This window comes from Corvus moneduloides, chromosome 4 (assembly GCF_009650955.1).
Source record: "Corvus moneduloides isolate bCorMon1 chromosome 4, bCorMon1.pri, whole genome shotgun sequence".
Classification (NCBI taxonomy): domain Eukaryota; kingdom Metazoa; phylum Chordata; class Aves; order Passeriformes; family Corvidae; genus Corvus; species Corvus moneduloides.
In genome coordinates, this window is record NC_045479.1 from 72,708,432 (window position 1) to 72,728,234 (window position 19,803).

The 19,803-nt window shown below is 47.6% G+C and overlaps 1 long non-coding RNA gene across 1 annotated transcript; it reads left to right on the top strand.

Moving 5' to 3' along the window:
* The first annotated feature begins 13 nt into the window (after positions 1–13).
* On the top strand, positions 14–6,324 carry LOC116443000. Its single transcript, XR_004239718.1, has 3 exons — positions 14–98; positions 3,973–4,219; positions 6,034–6,324. It is a non-coding gene; the product is annotated as an uncharacterized LOC116443000 (long non-coding RNA).
* Positions 6,325–19,803: the final 13,479 nt, after the last annotated feature.

Sequence of the window (19,803 nt, forward strand, 5' to 3'; positions counted from 1 at the left end):
TCCCCCGCCGGTAGAACGCCGCTCCCTATTGGCTGCGCGGGCGCGTCGCCATGGAAATGGCGCAGCCCCCCTGCGAGGAGCGACAGGTACCCGGAAAGGTGCGGGAACTTTTTCGGGACGAACTTCACATGGGGCGCGAGGACTACAAGTCCCGTAGCGCTCCGCGGAGGGAGGGAAGGAAGAGGCGGGCGTGCCCGCGCGGTGCGCGCTGGGTAATGTAGTCCGGTCCGTCCCTGAATCTGTCGGGTACGTGAGCGCCTGCCAGCACCTGCGGGGTGCTGAAAATCCGCTGAGGAGCGGCTGAGGGAGCTGGGAAAGGGCTGGAGAATTCTTGAGGGAGCTGGGAAGGGGCTGGGGCAGCTGAGGGAGCTGGGAAAGGGGCTCAGGCTGGAGCAAAGGAGGCTCCGGGGGGACCTTGTGGCTCTGCACAAGTCCCTGACAGGAGGGGGCAGCCGGGGGGGTCGGGCTCTGCTGCCAGGGAACAGGGACAGGAGAGAGGGAACGGCCTCAGGCTGGGCCTGGGGAGGTTTAGATTTCGGTGATGGGAAAACTCCATGGAAAGGGCTTCCCAGCCTTGGCAGAGCTGCCCAGGGAGTGGAGTCCCCATCCCTGGAGGCATTTAAAATCCATGTGGATGTGGCACCTGGGGACATGGCTCACTGGTGGCCTTGGCAGTGCTGGGAATGGCAGTGCTGGGAATGAGACTTCTCGATGGTCTGAGAGGGCTTTTCCAACCTAAACATTTCCGTGATTCCCTGGTGTGCTGTGGGATGAGTGCCCCAGGGCCTTGCTGCAGCCCTGGGCTTGAGCTGGCACCTCATCCCCTTTTCCACATGAAATTCCCATTAGCACAGCCCCTTTGGGCATGTAATTTTCCTTCCAATAGATTAATAATATTATTAACAAATAACACATTGTCTTCTCAGCCTACAAGATTAACTGCCTCTGGATCTGGCCGTTCTGGGGGCCTCTTCTTTTACCTCCTGAAGTCCCAAACCTTCTGTTGGGTCAAATAATGACAAATAACAACCACCATGATATTTGGGAAACCTCCTCTTTGGTTCTTTTCCCCCTTCCAAATCCTTCATTTCTTGCCTCTAGGAGGGAAAGCCTATTTGCACCAGTGACACCCAAACCTTCCCGTCCCCTTTGTCCCAGCGTGGGTTTTGAACAACAATCACAGCAGCTTTTTGCAGCCTGTGTGAGCTGACACATCTCATTTCTCTTCCTCCATGCAAACCCCACCACTAGCATCAACAGAGCTGCTCGTGTGTCCTTGATATATTTTCAAGCCATTTTTATTTGGATATAAACTATCTATCAGCCAACATTGCAGCGGCGTTGGCCTTCCTTGGGGCTTAAGATATTGCTGAAGCCTTGGCTGATGGCCACTTTGCTCCCAAATAAAAATTGCTGGGGAATATTTCAAGGACATGAAGCTGTTCTCCTGAGGGGTGTGTAACACCGTCCCTGCCCGGCTCTGCGGGGTCCCGCGTGCCCCCACAGCCGCACGGGTGGGTTCAGTGTTACAGTCGGTACCAAAGAGTCCAGAAGGGCGTTTGTGTGCGTTCTGCCAGGAGCATTTATTGCTGCTACACTGTCCAAGGGTGCAGAGGCAGATACCAACGTGATCCCAAAGCTCACAGTTTTATCCAGGGAAAAGGCGGGAGCAGGGAACGGGGAGCAATGGGGAGCTCTGGGGAGTGACGAGGGGTAGAGGCTGACAGCAACCGGGGAATCCAAACTGGGGCAGACGAACAGAACAGAACAAGTATCCCAGGAGAAGCCTTTTTGGCCACCCTAACATGAAGTGGTTCCTGTGGTACTGGGGACTTGTCCCACTGAAAACTCTCTGTCCCTTGTAACTTAGATTCACTGGCCACCAGAGGTGTGACATGATGTTTATGGGCTGTTTTTATAGATGCTAAACCACTTTCTGTGAGGGGGCACTTAAGAATTCACCATCCCTGGAAGTGTGGTTTCTTTAAGGGAATAAATGTGGATTTCTCTGTCTTCGTTCTGAGCACCAAAAAACTGATGGTGTTGAGTTTTCTTTATTTTTCTCCACTGGGAATGTTTTTGAACGGTCAAATTGTGTTTATTCAGTGAGTGATGGAACTTGTGGAAATGCTCAGCTCCAAATCAGAAGCAGCTCTCCCAATATATTTGGCAGAGTCCAGACACATCCCTTGCCTTGCTGAACAGAAAGATTTATATTTAGAAATTAAGGTTTTAACAACAGCTCTTTCCTACCAGGGACTTTTTTTGATTGTTTTGTGTGGCTGGCAATTACAGAACATATGCAGAGATTTCAGTAGGAGGAGAAAAAAGGGACAAATGGGCAGAATTAAATCTTAAAATGGCTTTGGGTCATTTTGCTGTGTCTGGGAAGTTCAGTAGCCATGGAAAGAGCAGGACTGAGGTACCCCAGAATTTATGGCTCCCCTATAATAGGTGGAAATGAAAGACTCTTTGCTGCAGGCCAGGGCTATCTATATGTCAGGAGCTTCTCTCTGTGGACTGTCAGACCTATTGGAGAGCTCTTTCAAGGGTATTGCTAGATGGAAAAAAAACCCAACCTATTAGAAATTAATGTTGGAAAAAGCTACAACAAATTTGCAGTCCAAAAATCATCCGTTAACAACTGGTAAATAAACTCACATCCAGCTCACAGCTCTCAGGAGCAATTTGCAGATACAGCGAGAAGTTGTGCTGTGTAAAAGTGGAACAATTTATATGTTCATATAAATAATGGGCTAATTTTAAAAGCAGTGTAATTGTTGTATATGGGGTTGTAGGAGTTCCATTCAGTGATTAGTAGAGAGTGCATTTCTACCAGGGAAAAAGACAACAAAAAAAGCAGAATGGGAAATAAAAGTATAGCAATCAATATACAGCTATTAATTGCTTCTGATCTTGATTGATCTGAACCCACTTCAGACATGTGTAAGCACAAAATCCATCTCAAACTGGTAAACTCCAGGTATTTCATTGAGAATCTGGAAAACCAGCAGGAACTTCAAATTAGAGAATCACAGAATCATTTGGAAAAATCCTTTAAGATCGTCAGTTCCAACCATTCCCAGCACTGCCAAGGCCACCACTGCCCGTATCCCCAGGTGCCACATCCACAGGGCTTTGAAACCCCTCCAGGGATGGGGACTCCACCCCTGCCCTGGGCAGCTCTGCCAGGGCTGGACAACCCTTTCCAGGAAGGAATTTTCCCGATATCCAGCCTGAGGCCGTTCCCTCTCTCCTGTCCCTGTTCCCTGGCAGCAGAGCCCGACCCCCCCGGCTGCCCCCTCCTGTCAGGGACTTGTGCAGAGCCACAAGGTCCCCCCGGAGCCTCCTTTGCTCCAGCCTGAGCCCCTTTCCCAGCTCCCTCAGCCACTCCAGCCCCTTCCCAGCTCCGTTCCCTTCTCTGGACACGCTCCAGCCCCTCCATGTCCTTGCTGAGCTGAGGAGCCCAGAACCAGACACAGGAATTGAGGTGTGGCCTCAGCAGTGCCCAATACAAGGGTGAGGTTATTATTATTACTATTATTATTATTATTATCATCATTGTCATTATTATTACTATTATTATTATTATTGTTGTTATTTTATTTTTCGGTTAAAGGCTTTCGCTTTTTAGGCTGCCATGTGCAAAGTTTCCACATTTTCCATTTTTATGGCCAGTTTATAAATATCTGATTCTTTGTTAAAACACAACGCTCTTGTCCAATCCACTTTGTCCTTGTCTGCACATACTCCTTTGTGGCAGAAATATTCCTTCTACCACTCAATACTCAGTTTTTCTGATGTACTCAAGCAGTACTGAAGGACAGCATTGCCAGGCATTCCCAAATAAATCCTAATGAGCCCAGGAACCACTCACTATTAAATTTCAGGCTCTTGTGTCAGGAACTGAAAAATGCCATGGAAACCCTGGATAGGTGAGGTGCTCACGGCTCATTGCACTCCTGCTGTCAGGTTTTGTTCTGTGGAGGATTGTCCTGCTCAGTCACTGTCACGCTGAGCTCGTTCCACGGTGTGACTTTGCCAGCGATCCCTTGGTGGTCACTCCATGGAAATGTTCAGCATGGAAGGGCTGGGATGGTTCCTCGGTTCCTCCTTAGCAGCACTGAACGTTGCAGCAACGTCTGCAAGGTCTCACAGCATGGAAACAGCTCTTTCCTGTGGGATGGAACACGGAGCCTTCTGCTGGAAATGGGATTCCGTGAGTAAATCGTGGAATGTATCTTCAGTTCATGCAGACAGTCAGGGGTGGTTTGGGATGGAAAGGACATTCGAGCCCATCCAGTGCCACCCCCGCCATGGGCAGGGACACCTCCCACTATCCCAGGCTGCTCCAAGCCCCATCCAGGCTGCTCCAAGCCCCATCCAACCTGGCCTTGGACACTTCCAGGGATCCAGGGGCAGCCACAGCTTTCCTGGGCAACCTGTGCCACCCCCTCCCCACCCGCCCAGCCAGCCCTGCCCTCTGGCACTGGGAAGCCATTCCCTGGCTCCTGTCCCTCCATGCCTTGGCCCCAGTCCCTCTGCAGCTCTCCTGGAGCCCCTTTAGGCCCTGCAAGGGGCTCTCAGCTCTCCCTGGATCCTTCCCTTCTCCAGGGGAACATTCTCAGCTCTCCCAGCCTGGCTCCAGAGCAGAGGGGCTCCAGCCCTGGAGCAGCTCCATGGATTCTTCTGGACTCTCTCCAGCAGCTCCACGTCCTCCTGATGTTGTTCCCAGGGCTGGATCCAGCTCTGCAGGTGGGGTCTCACCTGAGAGGGGCACAGGGGCAGAATCCCCCCCTTCCCCTGCTGCCCACGGGGGATTCTGGTTCTCAGTGCCCATGGCCAGGGCAGGTCCAGCTCTCACCCACCAACACCCCCAAGTCCTTCTCCCAGGGCTCCATTCTCCCCCCAGCCTGGATTTGTGCTTGGATTGCCCTGAGCCTTGTGCAGGACCTTGGCACCCACCCCTGCCGTGCCAAACCCTGCTGCTGTTGGTGCTGTTGGCACAAGCTTCAGTTCTTGTCAGGTTCGCACTCTGATCTACAATGAATTTTTCTTTCTCTGAGCAAAAAAAAAAGAAAAGGTGAGTTCAGTGCTTAGTGTGTTACATGCAGGACCCTTGGATTTACCTATGGACTTCAACGTGTGATATATTAACATAATGTCACATTAATCTGTGATTATTTATGTTGATATCCTTTTATCTGACTGGTGTGGTTCCCATCACCAGCAAGTGAGCTGTGGGATTTGTAGCCAGCCCGACTGTCATCTCCAAGACCAGATTTGATTCATGGTCTCATTTCCTGTTTTTTCCTCCCACTGCTCACAGACCTTTTTTTTCCTTTCCTTTTCCATGGTCCATTTATTAAATGTAGAGTTAGAAACACAATTAGAATTTACTCAAGTCTATAATGTCTGAATATTAAATCTTTGGAGCAATAAAAATTCTTTCCCAAACGTTTCTTATCTGTGTTTTCTCTTCAGCTGATGAACTCAGGCCTAATTACTGAATGAGTAACCAAAAAAGAAGGACCTGATTTGGTCCATTCCAAGCAATGACTCTGTGAATAAACCTGACATTCCCAAGCACAGATAAAGGTCCTCTAGTCTTAAATTAAGCTTCATTCCAGCACCCAAAACCTGAACCATCTTTAGGGATGACTCCTCATCCGTTCCTCAGTACAAATAAAATATAAATTAAGGTGGTTGTGGTCATACAGAGCGCTTTTTGTGTATTGGGGTTTTCGTCTTGTTAACACACAAAAACGACCAAGGCACTTCCTAAATGCATTTTTAAGTGGATGTTTGCAGCAGAGTGGATGGATTGGACTGGACTGGACGCCACAAAGGGCTCTGTGGTTCAGGTGATCCCTGAGGACAGGGATTGCCTGTCAGGGCTGGTCACCTGTGCCGGGGTAAATCCAGGAGGGCAGGGCTGTGCACGGAGCTGGGCTCCAGCTGCTCCAGCACAAAAGCAGGAGGATTTAATGTTTAACATCAATGTCAGCTGAAATGTTCCCTGACCTTCACCAGGCTCTGCCCCCGTGGAGTTTTTCATCAGAGAACGTGGCTGGGCTGGAGCATCGTCCAGGACACATCCGAGAGCTTCCTGCAGGGAGCATCAAGGGCTCGGGACTTACATTGAGAGTTGCTGGCCTCGCTCCTGGTGTTGAGTCATGAGGCTTGGGAGCTGCGCTTTCACCATCAGGCTTTTGATCATTATCTGTCCTTTCTGCTGTGTCTGAACAGAGAGAGAGATTTGAAGTTATCTCAGTTAATATTCACTTTTTCACTGCATCATTAAACGCCTCCCTCCTTCCCTCAGTTGTTTTTGGGTTTTTTTTTTTGTGGGGGCTGAACTGCAGAATTCCCCTCTGGAAAACATTCTTTGATATTTCTGTTTATTTTTTGTGCTTCCTCAGCAGCCAGGAAGGCCAGGCAGAGTCTGCACATGGGAGCACATGGGAAAGAGGAGCATGGTCATGGTGAGCTCCATGGAAATGTGGAAGAGTCACTGGGAGGGGTTGGATGTCCACAGGGACATGGACATTGCTGAGGAAATCAGGCTCAGCCCAGGGGTGGTCTGGCCACCAGGAAAAAGGCACAAGAGGGAAAGAAGAGAAAGGAAAAATTAGAAGAGAAATTACTTTTCCAATGTGCGAGAGGGGATCTCCTTGAGGGAGCGTGTGGAGAAAAGCTCCGAAGTCACAGAGGATGGGGAAGCCTTTACTGTCCCCAGCAAGAGAGGGAAGGCAGTCTGAAAAAATCAGGATCCAAATACTTGCTTGGACACAAATACTAGCAGTCTTAACCCTCCTGTAATTAAACTTTCTGTGCCTTGTCTCTTTATTTATTAGTACGATGAGGGGATCCTTCTGCTTCCAGGCTGCTCTTGTCCTGAATCCCATTCCCAGTCCTTCCAGCAGGCGTGAGAAGAGTCCTCCCATGTTGGGACATCACCTGCACTGCTACTAAAATAGGCTTTTTTTCTATGTTACAGCTTGTCCTGCCTGCCCAACACATCATCCAACACAGTGCGAAACAGCAGCTCATAAACTAAGTAGGAGACTTAAAAATGGTGTAGGATGCCACCTAAAAATTGTGTAGGATGCAGCTTAAAAATGGAGTAGGGTTCATGTAAAACTCTTCAGAGTTTTTAGTAGTTTACTGTTCAAAAGAAAAAACAATTCGTAGCAGTCCTGGATATTCATTCACTGAAACCCCTCCATTTCCACAGGGAAATTTGAGCCTCAATCTTAGGGTTGATCTTTGGGGGAAAGTTAAACCCTTGGGTAAATCCAGTGGCCTAAACTTTATTAGAGGAAAATGGCTCAACATCACTTTGTTCCACATTGCCTAATGCCAGAAATATTTTATTCTTCAAAAGACCTTAATTTCATGTATCCAAACCCAAAATGGAGAACAGGCAGATTGTTTCTTTACACGATTTTCTTGGAGAGCTTTCCCCAGGGAGATCGTGGTTCTTTAATTGAAATGTGCCTGTATTTCCTTCAGCTCATTATAGGAGCTTTAAACAAGACAGGCTGTGGGAATCAGCAGGGAAAAGTCCTCTATTTGCCATCCAGGTTACTCCACTGACACTGTTTGCTTTTCCAATAGTAAATTTTCCAACAGGCTGACAGCTCCGTTGTTGAAGTGCCATAATAATTAAAGAGGAGATTAAACAATTCGGGAGAGTGGTGACTAATTGAAGGAGGAGAATTTCCCTCTGAGTGCAGCATGAGGGACACCACTGATGACATTCTGCCCCACAAATGTGTTCCAGAGGTAGGTGCAGTGCGGATACGAGTCCAGGAAACAACTCAGTGGTTGAAATAAAGCTTGACAGTGAGGCAGGGAGTTCAGTGCTTCTGCCTTGACTGAAAGATGACTGATGGGTTGATTACAGAGCTGAAACGCTTCCACAAGGAGGAAATATTGGAGTTTTCAACCTCGCAGAAGGAAGTGTAACAGAGGATGGGTGTTAAAGGAGGAGAAATTCATTTTATGACACAGATCTGCAAGGATTTGGGACAAACCTGAAGGAAAAGTAAACCCTCTGTGTCTTCCCTGGGTGCCTGGAGCAGGGTCTCCTTCAGGAGTGTTGGCAGGGGACGGAAAAGTCGTGGCAGGAGGGCAAAGTGGATTAACTGATCACCTCCACTGGTGTTAAAAATCCTGTCTCTGTAGCTGCCAAGGATTTCAAGATCATCAATTAATCTGCATATCATGGGCACGTGGAAGATCCGGACAAGGAACAGACTCTTGCACTGCTCTGAAAACTCAGGTGTCTGCTCACATCAGGTTGGGGACATCCTGTGGGAACAGCAGAGGGAATTAGGGGAACTGTCCTGTCTTACTGCTGGTGTCAGACACCTCCGTCTATGCTAAAGATGTGATTTTAGGAAAAAATTCTTTGCTCTGAACATGGGGACACTGCCAGAGAAGCTGTGGCTGCCCCTGGATCCCTGGAAGTATCCAAGGCTGGGTTGGACGGGGCTTGGAGCAGCCTGGGATAGTGGGAGGTGTCCCTGCCCATGGCAGGGGTGGCACTGGATGGGCTTTAAGGGCCCTTCCAACCCAAACCATCCTGGGATTCTGGGATTCCCAGAAATGGGAGCTGGCTGTGACTCAGATGCCGCAAAGCATCCTGTCACCCCAATTCCTCCCACCGAGGCTGGAGCCTTCAGTGTGAGGTGGACAAAATCTCTGGTCCATGGCTGAGTTTGCCTCACTCTGACAGGGAGGGAACAGTGGCGCTTCCATGATGAGCTGAAAATGGGAAAACAGCATAAAAAAGGATTATGGGAATCAATGTGGAAAAGAACTTCTGTTGTCCTTTCCTTTGGCACAACCTTGTGCCTTTGCTGGTGCCTCAGCATATCTAACAGATTAAAACTCAGCATAATTCTAAATTATTTTCCTAATTAGATTCTTATTAAGATAAAATAAACCAACCAAAACTGAATATTTTTGTCCATAGCAGCTGTTGTGGCCAGGTACTGGGGAAAGCTGGATCGTGCCATGTTTCTGCAGATGTTTGATCCTCTTTTGGGCAAGGTTTTTATCTCTAATGTTCCACTCGCACAGCCCAGTGCTCTCAGGTCTGTGTGGGGAGGTCGCCAGCTTCTCCAGAGGTTTGTTCTGTGAAATTTGCTCTTTTCCTTTCTGGAAGAAATCCTGCAGTCAACTGCTCGTGTGTGCGACAGAGGCAATCCAAGCAAAACCCAGAGTTGTGTGTTATTTGCCAGGATGATCAGCAATGGTGAAACAGCAAACTGATTAATTATGCATGACCCAAGCAGATTATTTACTCAGCCAGACACTAACACAGGATCTTTTGTCTTGTTTTGAGTCTTGCTTGCTAATCTGTTTGATTTGGCAGTTTGTAAATAACTGGTTAATAAAATTTGGGAATATTAAACCTGAGTGGTGAGCAAAGGGCAGCCAATGCTCACATGAAAGGGCAGTGAAAGAGACGGATCTTTTTTAATCAGCTGGAATGGGAAAGAAGTAACAAAGCAGGGAGAGGGGAACAAAGACACCCAAAATGCAGTTCTGTGACCCCACCTGGGGTGCTGTATCCAGGTCTGGGGCCTCTGGCACGAGGATGTGGATCTGCTGGAGTCCAGAAGAGGCCACAGAGATGTTCCAAGGGCTGGGAGAGCTGCAGGTCTTCACCTGGAGAAGAAAAAGCTCTGGGGAGACCTTAAAGCCCCTTCCAGGGCCTAAAGGGGATTTATGAAAAGAGGTAGAGAGGGACTTTTTGCACAGGCAGATAGTGACAGGACACAGGGAATGGCTTCCCAGTGCCAGAGGGCAGGGATGGATGGGAGACTGGGAAGGAATTCCTGGCTGAGAGGGTGGGGAGGCCCTGGAATGGAATTCCCAGAGCAGCTGGGGCTGCCCCTGGATCCCTGAAGTGCCCAAGGCCAGGCTGGACATTGGGGCTTGGAGCAGCCTGGGACAGTGGGAGGTGTCCCTGCCCATGGCAGGGGGTGGCACTGGATGGGCTTTAAGGTCCCTTCCAACCCAACCCGTTCTGTGTTTCTATGATTATAATTCCAAAAAGCTTTAATTTACACTGAGAAGTACACCCATATAACATATAAATATAAATCAGTAATTGATATTGAATAACATTTGACTCACAAAGACATTTGGAAAGTGAAGCACCTTTATCCCTATTTTGCAGGTACAAAAAGTGAGGCACAGAGCAGGAGGGTGTCTGGCTCGAGATCACACAACCCCTGGCAGAGCTGGGAGCTCCTCAGGGTTTACACTCTGAGGAGATGGGCGCTGTGGAGCATCCTGGACATTGTGTGTGATGCCCACCCCAATCCCATCCCTGCTCCACGTTGATTTCCAACTCCGTGGTGTGCTCCACAAGGTCTCTGACCCTGCAGGGGAGCATTTGCTGATCCCTTGCTGTGCCTGTGCTGGTGGAATGTTAAATACCTGATCCCACAGAGATTCCTCCTGCAGGACACATCCTTTCCGTGCCCAGGATAATGGGGTGGCTCTGATGAGCAGCCATGGGAGGGGTTTGTGTCCACATCCTGGGGCCACATGCTTTATTTCCTGCACACTCTTCAATCCCAGCTCTCCAGGCAGTGATTAATGCTCTCAAGGACTTCTCCATGGCAACAATCAATCTGGCATTCCCTAATTTTCAAGTGCTTTGCTTTGCCACATTAACAGTGTTTCCTGTTAAAGGACGTGTGTTGTGTCCTGTATGTTTTTAATGTGGGATTTTAGTCCTGAATGGGAAGCTTAAATTTACGTATTTCCTTTTATTCCAAAGATTTCCGAGGTAGCAGCAGCAGAGCGCTTTTCCCTCCATATGATGTGGTCACCTGTGATAATTGGGAACATCTTTGTCCTATATTTCTGTCTAGGGTTAGTAAATAAATGATTCCACACTGCAGAGATGCAGAAGCTGACAAGAGCATCAGAATCCATTGGAAGAGGGAGGCAGGAGGTCCAGACAGACACGAACGGGAACAGCAAGAAGCAATTTCCTTCTCAATCACGGAGCCTGTGCCCAGCAGTGTGTCCTCAGCAGAGTCCAGTATGTAAATTGGGTTTCTATTTTCGTGGCTTCGAGGTAACCAGCAACAGATGGTGTTTTGAAACACTCATAATTTTGGCTAATAGAGTCACTGCTGCCAACTGTCCTGTCCTCCAAGCAGTGATTAATATATTATTAGTAATAAATAATACCTAATGATGATACAAACAGTCCAAACCCTGGAGTCCTTAGTCCTGAGCAGCTCCCACACTCTCCAAGACTTTGTGCTCCTGTCCTTGGATCACAAAGTGTTTCACTTCTCCCTCCTCTCCAATCCGCATTCCCAATCCTCATTTTTATTAACACACATCCTATCGGCATCCTCCAGATGCCACCTCTCCAATGGGAATTCCATCTGGCCATTAGGAACAGAGCTTGCTCATGCAGGACTCTGCCATGGAAACTTTGATCAGAACTTCCATTAAATCCCCAGAGCACAAGAGCCAAAAAACTCTTGCCGGCTTTGTGCACTCGGATCCAGATGGTCCCTTCCAACTCCACAGGAAGAATTTGAAAGGAAAAGTGAAATCCCATCTTTTATGGTTATTGCAATAACCTGGACATGGCTGGAAGGAGAGCCAATCACTTCTACCTGAGTGAGCGAGCAGTGTAAGGCCAAACTTTCCCGACAGAGGAGCTTCTTGTATTCCTGACGGTTTGGAAACAGGACAGAGCACGTGGAACATGCAGCAGAAGGTGGGAGACAGTCCAGCTTGTGGCCAGGCTTCAAAAAAGGGAAGCAGGATAACCCTGGAAGTCATTGTGCTGTAAAAGCAATGCCTACACTTAAATGAAGGGGAAGAATAATGTGAGGGGGAAAAAAGCACTCAGTGTTATCCTGAAGGATCGGGGGAGAGCCAAGAGAAATGGAGATACTCGAGCCTGGAATGACAGGGGCAGTACCAGCAAAATGCATTCTATTGTATTAATTATATACATTCTATCATCTTATATTTATTATATTATTCCAAGTGGAGGGACTCAGCTAAAGAAAGGTGCAAATGCCTTGCATGGCCGTGCAGCTCCTAATAACCTTCCCAAAACCAGCATCCCAGGAATATTATCCCTCTCTCAGAGAAAGCAGCAGCATTTCAGTTCTCTCCTATTTAGCACATCCAACAGTTTTAGGCAGCTGCTGAAATAAAGAACTGCCTGCTCTGAAATTCCTGGATTACTCTCAGTGCCCAGGTGGGACATGCTGCTGTTCCCTGGAGTCTTGCTCCTACTTCTCTCCACACTTCGCTCATCCACACTGATTTCTCTGGCACTTTTGCCAGAGAAAGGACTGATGATTTAAAAACTTGGCCCCAAACTTCAGAGCAGCAGTGGCAATAAACATTAGTCACTGTAGCAAACTAATTTGTTTTCCATATGGCATTTTCAATGGAGTGTGGAAGATTCACAAGTGAAATAATAATTACAAATGAGGAATACTTTGAAAAAAAAAAGTGTTTTTCTCCCAATGCATCACTTAAAAGGGTTTCTAATTAAGTCAATACTTGATTATGCTGGAGATGACATTGGCTGCCAAATTACAGTTTGTTGGGTTTTGTTCTCAGGGAAAGATTGTTCCCAAGGGCAGTAAAATTCCTGCATCTGCTCAGCCTGCGGGGCTGCTGAGATGTGAGAGAGGTGACAGAGGTGTTTAATTCCCTTGGGAATATCAGGAGCTGAACGTTTTCTTAATAACACTCCTCCCTGTAATAGAAAATTCTGCTCAGCAAGACAAGGGTCTTGCTTGATTACTGATTATTATTGATTACTGAATATTACTGAATATCGATTACTGAATATTACTGATTCAGCCAAGTCAAAGACAGATGCTCTGAGATACCCTTGATCTGTACCTGGCAAAATCCAAATCAGAGCTGGGAATTATTCTCCAAGGGAAAAGGGACAGAGCTTCCTGAGATCTCAGCCCTAAGATAACAAAAACGCAAAACCCCTTGTTCTCCTTCCAAACTCTGGTTATGGAGGGTGGCCACCACCCTGAGCTCTTCCCTGCAGGGGTGTAATGTCCCTGGGGGAATTCCTCCTCACTCCTGGGTGTCCCCAGGGGTGTGTCCATCCCCCCGTCCCCACCCAGGGCTGGAGTTTGCTGGGCAGTGGCCATAGGGGTGTCCTCAGTGCTGAGCTCAGGCACAAGGCCCTTGTTCAGGGGATATTTGTGGTCAAAGGGACACCCAGCTCAGCAAGTCCAGAGCTGTCCTAGCTGAGACCTTTGGGTGTTGGGTCAGTCCACGGACTTCTGCAAATGATGGCCAAAATCCCATCTATCAGGGTGCAGTTTCAGCCCAGACTCTGAAGCACTGGCAGCTTTGGATCTGGAGATTCAATTTTAAAATATAAAAAATTTTGATGAAGATCCAAGATCTGTTTCAGGTCTCTGTTCATTTTCCAGCCCAGTCTTGTAAGGACATCTTTCCTGCAGGGAGTTTTGCAGAGATTTTCTACCTGTAAATAGGAAGAAAGGTAAGAGTGATTTGTTCCTACTCCCTTGTAACTGAAGTATTTGATGAGTTTTACTCCAACATTCATTTTCCGCCTCACAAAGCAGGTTCAGGCCAGTCCTCAGCTCTGATTTTCACTGCCAGTCAATCAGGGAACTTGCAGAAGTGCCACAGCCACAGATGACCGAGCCTGTGCAAAGATTTAGACCTCGTGACTGCTTTTTTTCAGTAGTACAAATGCTGATTGTGCTTTTCTTTCTTTCATGCAACTTGGGCTCTGTCTATTCAGATCTTTATACAAATTTGGATTGCAGTTCTTATCTTTTAATGGTTGTCCAGCACATGCACAGAGCAGCCGTGGCAGGGCCCTGCTCTGGAGGCAGAACATCCTGACGGCAGCAGAACGGGGCTGGATTAATTAAATGACCCTGACTGAAAGACAGCCAAGGCCTGAGGCCTCACATCCCACAGGGAAATGTCCACTTCTGTCACATTTGTTGTTCAAGGGCCTAAAATGCTTTAGAGGGTGAGATTTTTCAAAAGAGCCTGTGGAGAATGTAATTCTTCCTTGGGAAGTGCCCAAACCAGACTTTTTTTTTTGGGTCAGGATTATCCCAGAACAGGCCACAGGCCACATTTTGCTACAGTTGAATCTGGAGGAACATTTTCTCTTTTGCAAATGTGTCCACTCAGCAGGAAGCGTCAGGAGAAGAGATGGAAAAGTGAAATCACAGATTCATGGAAATGTTTGGGTTGAAGGGACCTGAAAACCCATCCAGGTCCACCCCCTGCCATGGGCAGGGACACCTTCCACTACCCCAGGGTGCTCCAAGCTCCGTCCAACCTGGTCTTGGACACTTCCAGGGATCCAGGGGCAGCCACAATCTTGATAAAAGAGGTTGTATGATAACAGGGACTGGAGAAGGAAACACAAGATGTCCTTCCTCACTGTGTAACTGATAAACCATTTCCTCTCATCTGCACAGTTCAGTCCACGGCCCAAGCAGCTACACCAAAACAACCCAACAGTAATTTAGAACTGTTAAATATTTAATGATGGGAGGGGGAAAGCTGCTAAAAACATAAAGTATTTACAGGGTGATGTCAGTTGTATCAGACAGAAATGGTGCATTAGCAGAGATGATTCTGAGCTTTAATATCTGATTTGAGGCGATTCCAGGTTTGGGAACATGCAGCGCTATTGCCATGGAAATTTATGAACAAACTCCTGAGGCCACATTTGTTTTCTATTTATTGTTTTTCCTTGACTTTCATGACTCCAGGGTTGCCAGTGCTGGAGGATAATTGATGTTGATTTTTATCATCTGTTGTTGTATCATCACCATTTCCCACCTGGGTTTGGGGATTTTTTTCTATTTTAATTTTTTGTTTGATGGAATTCTAGGATATCGTGAAACTTGTAAAAGTCAGAGCACAGATGACTCTAATGTGACTATCAGGGATATTGTCTATAAGTCATTTCCATCTGCCCTCTCCCCATTCTCCTTCACTGGGATTATTCTGAACATGACAGATTTGGTACATAAAGTGCCTGAAGTGCAGGGAGGAGGAGGAGAGACGATTACCCCACATCAGAATATGCAACTGTGAGCAGAGGAAAAACCCTTGCCCTCAGGAGAGGCATAATAAAATTAACTTACATGTCAAGATCCCCACTTTGAACACAAAAAGATTCACATCACATTTAAAAGATGTCAGAAGAGGATTCAATTGTGTCATTGTGCAGTTCAAGTCCTTAAAGAACGTTGCCAAAATTGTTAAGATTCTCTTCATCCTTGGGTGTTAATTAAGTGCGACAATGCAGGCAGTGTTCTGGTATTACTGAGGTTGCAGCGTTTGAAATGGTCCCTGTCAGCTGCTGAAAACTCTGCCAAAATATTGCTTTGGGGGTGACATTTTTCATGAGGTTTGTCTTCAGAGCAGGGGCAGCATCTTGGAGTTGGGAAGAGATGCCTTGGCATTATTTTGGGGAAGAGCCCACCTAGGAAAGGCTGTTGTGCACAAGCCAACCGAGATCCATTTAACTCTGTGCATCAACAGCTCCCGGGGAACTGTGTTAGGTTGGATATCAGGGAAAAGTTCTTTATCCAGAGGGTGGTGGGGCACTGAACAGGCTCCGCAGGGAATGGGCACATTCCCAAGGCTCCCAGAGCTCCAGGAGCATTTGGACGACGCTGTCAGGGTGGGATTGTTGGGGTGGCTGTGCAGGGCCAGGAGCTGGACTGGATGATCCTTGTGGGCCCTTCCAACTCAGGATATTCTGTGATTCTCTGATTCTCTAATGACAGAACAGGGGATTATATCACCCTGGAACTGCGGGGTGGGGGATTTGAGACAGAGATCACTCGAGCTGGAGTCCAGCCAGGTCACTGGATTAACCCCCTGGCTGCTGGGAAGTGCCGAGGGGTCTTTCATGGCCCAAAGTGTGGAGGAGCTCGTCTCGCACGTCTCGTCTGCTGGCAGGAGAGAGGGGAATTATTTACTCTCTTTAACACTGGGCTTCTGTACCGCAAGTGTCACAAAAGATATTCCTTCGCAGGCAGATGTTGGCTGCCAGTGGGAAGCTGAGAAATGCCAGTTTTAATTAAAAGCTTTATTTTCAAATACAATCCAGAGATTCTAAGCGGTAAGAGGGACTTCTCCGCTGGGAGGCTTCAATGTGCGGCCCTGAGCAAAACAGCAGTAATTGAAAGACAAGGCCTAATTCCCCTTCTCCCAGCTGGGTCTGAGCATGAGGCAGGGACATCAATCCAGCCCTTGAAGGAGGGCTGGCAGCATCTCGGATTTGTCATTGCCTCTGTTGTCAGAGGGAAGGCAGCCAGAGCAAGGCTTTACATCCTCCTGTCCCTTCTCTCTGAAGTCGGCTTAGGAAGGAAAACAAAGGAGAGGGGCAAAAAGGAGAAGGCTGTGCAGATTTCCATTAGAAAATGGTGTTTTCACATTATTTTTGGGGCACTTGCACCCATTTCTATCCATTCATGGATGGTTCTGGGTCACAGGAAGGCTTTGCTGGATTCAGCTTGGTGGGGTGAACTCACCCATTTTCCATCTCAAATGAACACATAGGAAAAATGGGGCAACACCAGACATGAGCACTCTGTGCTGCCTTTCCTTAGATGGATAATCCCCAGGGCTTTTATTGGCCACTTTTAAAGGCATTCACTTCTTTTCAACAAAAAATCAGCTCGTATCAACAGCTCCATCTGTTCTACAAATCAGCCTCAATGTACCCACTCTCTGTCTTTGGGTTTTTGTGGTGTCTGCACATCAACTGATTCCTTGATGGGTCTGTTCTGCTCCCCACCTCACTTCCTGAAAGTCAAAATAAAGAAAACAGAATCAATCCTCTCCCTTTTGGATGTAATTCCTACTTCCAGTTATCCATATGTCATCCTTTTGTCCTGGACAGCAGTGGCCAAAGTTTCTCTGCAGTCTGACATAACCTCTGCTTACCCAGCAGTAAATTTTGGTTGCCACTCTGGGTTCCTCATCTCCATCCCTCAAGTCAGAGCAGAGCAATGCTCACAATTGGTATGTCCAGCGAGGAGAAATGGAGCTTTGACATCCTCCTTGTGGCAGCAGCTGTGTCTCAGAGAGTCCTACAGTCTTTCAGAGCTGTGGATTCACAGGAACATTCAGAGGGAAAAGACCTGAGGAGGTCTCAACCAACCTCCTGCTCCAGGCAGGATCACCCTTAAGATGAATCCAGGTTCCTCAAGGGTTTCTCCATCCACACCTTGGAGACTGCACAGCCTCGCTGGGAAACTTCTTCCAATGCCTGACCAGTTTCATATCAAAATTTGTCCTTATTTCCAGTCTGAACCTCTCCTGCCTCATTGTCCACTCTCTCCAGTTCTCCCGCAAAACATCCCCATGAAGAGCCTGGTTAAACTGGTCAGGAATGATTTATGCTTGGTAAATCCATGCTAACCCTTCCTGATTATTTATTCTCCTTCTTGTCCCCAAGGATATGTTACAAGAAGAATCCCACCATGGTTTTCCCAGGAATCAAAGTGAGTCCTTTACATCCCCAGATCAGCTTTTTTGGCCTTTTGTATTTTTTTGTCAGCCTAATCAAAGAATCCCAGAATGGTTTGGGTTGGAAGGGACCTGAAAGTTCATCCAGTTCCACCCCCTGCCATGGGCAGGGACACCTCCCACTGTCCCAGGTTGCTCCAAGCCCCAATGTCCAGCCTGGCCTTGGACACTTCCAGGGATCCAGGAACAGCCACAACTTCTGTGGACAACAATCTTCATGGAAATTCAGGTTACTTTACCTAATCAAGTTCTATTAAAATATGAAAACAGATTTAATAACAACAAATGAAGGATAATGATGCGCTTTTTATTGAAGTGATGAAGAAAAATGGGTTTGCTTTTAAAAACGTATTTTGACCAAAATTGCAGGGAAATCCAGAGCTGAAAGCATGAACTCTAAGGGCTCTTCATAGAATCACGGAATACACTGAGTTAGAAGGCATCAACAAGGATCCAGCTCCTGGCCCTGCACAGACATCCCACCCTAGCCCTGGGAGCGTTGTCCAAACACTCCTGGAGTTTTGGGAATGTGCCCATTCCCTGGGATCCTGTTCAGTGCCCCAGCACCCTCTGGGGGAAGAACCTTTCCTAAAATCCAACCTAAACCCCCCTGGCATAGCTCCAGCCATTCCCTGGATCCTGCCACCAATCACCAGAGGGAAGAGATCAGTGCCTGACTCTTGAAAGACTTAAAGATCCTCAGGGGAGGCAGCAGGAGGGTCAGACGTGCCATGGATTTCTGGGAATGTCTGTCCCAGGTTGTGCTTCCCCTCACCTGAGATAAATGTGACCCTTTTGCCTAAATCCTTGTTCTTAGTTTATCATGGCCTGAACTTGGAAAAACCCTAAATTGGGGCAGATCTGCAGGGCTTTTCCTCCCCCTTCCCAGACGTTTTTTCCGTGCCTCCCCCAGGCCCCGCCACTGTTGTACTCTATCAAGTTCTGTACATATATTTAAATGTAATAAGATAGATTACAAGAATTGATTTTCCCCAGGGTCAGGTCGATAAGGCTGTATAAGCAGGGAATGTACAATGGATCAGGAGGAGCTGGCTGGAGTAGATTAATTAATGAGATGCAGGATAGAAACATCCAAGGAGCCACGGCTCCTCTCGGCTCACCTGAGCTATTAACGGGAATCTCTGGCGGCATCGAACACTCGCTGCCAACCCAACAATACACAAATTTCTCTTGGAGTAATCACAGCAGTGACAGAGCTTTTGAAGATCCAAAGGTTACTCTGCCCTTACTCTTTCAAGGAGAAATCACAGTGGGAAGTAAATAAACTTTTGAACAGCACAGCGCTGACCTACCTAGTCTTTATTGCAATCTAAGGGGGAAAATAAAGAACCTGCTGTAAATTCTGAGCCGCTTCTTGTTTTCCCAGAGATATTCAGTGTTTGGAAACAACAGGGGGAAAAGGAGAGAAAATAAAAGAGATGCTGCTTTCTGGCAGCGTTGGGAAAAACATATTGGGTTCTCTGTATTGAGTAATTTATTTTTATTCATAAAATGATAGAATTGTTAAGGTTGGAAAAGATCATTGAGTCCAACTGTCAACCCACCACCGCGGTCACCATTAAATCATGTCCTCAAGTGCCACATCCACACAATTTTTGAACACTTTCAGGGAGGGAACTCCACCACTGCCCTGGGCAGCTGTGCCAGGGCTGGACAACCCTTTCCATGGAGGAATTTTCCCAGTATCCACCCTGCCCCTCCCCTGGCCCAGCCTGAGGCCGTTCCCTCTCTCCTGTCCCTGTTCCCTGCCAGCAGAGCCCGACCCCCCCGGCTGCCCCCTCCTGTCAGGGACTTGTGCAGAGCCACAAGGTCCCCCCGGAGCCTCCTTTGCTCCAGCCTGAGCCCCTTTCCAGCTCCCTCAGCCACTCCTGGGGCTCCAGCCCCTTCCCAGCTCCGTTGCCCTAATTAAAGTGGTCTGATGGTCAGAAGAGGATTAGGAGATGTCATTTGTTCCCTGATACACAGCTGCAATCTTGAAGAGCTGTATGAGATACAGGTGGGGCATGTGCTCCATCTCCCTTACTACATTTCTTTCCTTTTGTCCTTGCTTGGCTCGTTGGGTTTTTTGGGTTTTGGGGTTTTTTTGCCTCCAGATCAAATACTTGTTTAAAAATTTTTTGAAAAATTTCCCATAAAAGAAAAAGATGTTTTAAATAGCAAAACTTCCTTCTGAAAGGCATTGCTAATCTCATCAGGAAAAAT